General features: G+C 44.5%; 1 pseudogene; it reads left to right on the forward strand.

The window, feature by feature from the left end:
- The first annotated feature begins 717 nt into the window (after positions 1-717).
- LOC116564583 lies at positions 718-1,545 on the forward strand (annotated as a pseudogene).
- Positions 1,546-1,622: the final 77 nt, after the last annotated feature.

Here is a 1,622-nt window from a genome sequence, read left to right on the forward strand (position 1 = left end):
TATATAATTTAGATAAGAAATTTAATAAATATTAGAATATAGAGGTGCTCTGAGATCCCTCATAAACTGTTTTGCGAACAGAGAGGATGGGATGATTGTCTTAACCTTCCTTTGTCCAGCCTGTCTGGGCAGTCTAATTTAAAAAAATATCCTTAGAGTGCATGTACATTGCTTATATCCTGTGACACTGGGAATAGTGAACTCTGCTTCGTTCTGAAAAGTATGATTGCATCAAGGAGTAAGATGTAGGACATATGGTCGCATTTAATGAAAGCACGTCAACTAGGTTTTCCTTGATCCCATCCACTTAATATCCTCCAGGTGAGTTTAGGAGGCACTTGCGCCTCTGGGTGGGAGGAAGGCTGCAGCCCGATTGCTGAGGGGGGATGCACAGTGCCCTGTGTGGGACTCAGGGTGCAGGAAGCAAGCCAAACTCTGCCTCCACTTTCTGCTCTGCTTCTACTTTCTGCTTTGCTGGAGCCAAAATAATAGCATTTATTCCTTATTCTAGAAGTATACTGGGACTCAGCTCCCATCTTTGTTATGTGTGTGCCTGTATTTGCAAATGTACATTTGCATAGTTGACAAAGACAGAGAAGATACATGTCAAAATGTTAATAATAGCTGTCCACTGAGTTCTTACTATGGATCAAGTGCTTTAAAAATATTATTCCAGTCTTCCTCTCGGTCCCATATTGAACTCGAGTTGGAAGAGGCGAGTACGGTCTCAAAATGGAGGTAAAACAGCCGCCCGGTCGCCCCCGGCCCGACTCTGGCTGTCGCCATCGCCGCTGGGGGGAGGAGGGCCATGATCCAAAGGAACCAGAGCAGTTGAGAAAACTGTTTATTGGTGGTCTGAGCTTTGAAACTACATATGATAGTTTAAGGGAACATTTTGAGAAATGAGGCACACTTACAGATTGTGTGGTAATGAGACATCCCCAAACCAAACGTTCCAGGGGCTTTGGTTTTGTGACTCACTCTTGTGTTGAAAAGGTGGATACAGCTATGTGTGCTCGACCACACAAGGTTGATGGGCGTGTAGTGGAACCAAAGAGAGCTGTTTCTAGAGAGGATTCTGTAAAGCCTGGTGCCCATCTAACAGTGAAGAAAATTTTTGTTGGTGGTATTAAAGAAGATATGGAAGAGTATAATTTGAGAGGCTACTTTGAAAAGTATGGCAAGATTGAAATCATAGAAGTTATGGAAGACAGGCAGAGTGGAAAAAAGAGAGGATTTGCTTTTGTAACTTTCGATGATCATGATACAGTTGATAAAATTGTTGTTCAGAAATACCATACTATTAATGGGCATAATTGTGAAGTGAAAAAGGTCTTTTCTAAACAAGAGATGCAGTCTGCTGGATCCCAGAGAGGTCGTGGAGGAGGATCTGGCAATTTTCTGGGTCATGGAGGAAACTTTGGAGGCGGTGGAGGTAATTTTGGCCGTGGTGGAAACTTTGGTGGAAGAGGAGGTTATGGTGGTGGAGGTGGTGGCAGCAGAGGCAGTTATGGAGGAGGTGATGGTGGCAACTATGGCGGGGGCCCTGGTTATAGTAGCAGAGGGGGCTATGGTGGTGGTGGACCAGGAGGATATGGAAACCAAGGTGGTGGATATGGTGG

The sequence above is a fragment of the Sapajus apella genome, unplaced genomic scaffold (assembly GCF_009761245.1).
Source record: "Sapajus apella isolate SASKATOON/1434 unplaced genomic scaffold, GSC_monkey_1.0 scaffold37, whole genome shotgun sequence".
Lineage (NCBI taxonomy): Eukaryota > Metazoa > Chordata > Mammalia > Primates > Cebidae > Sapajus > Sapajus apella.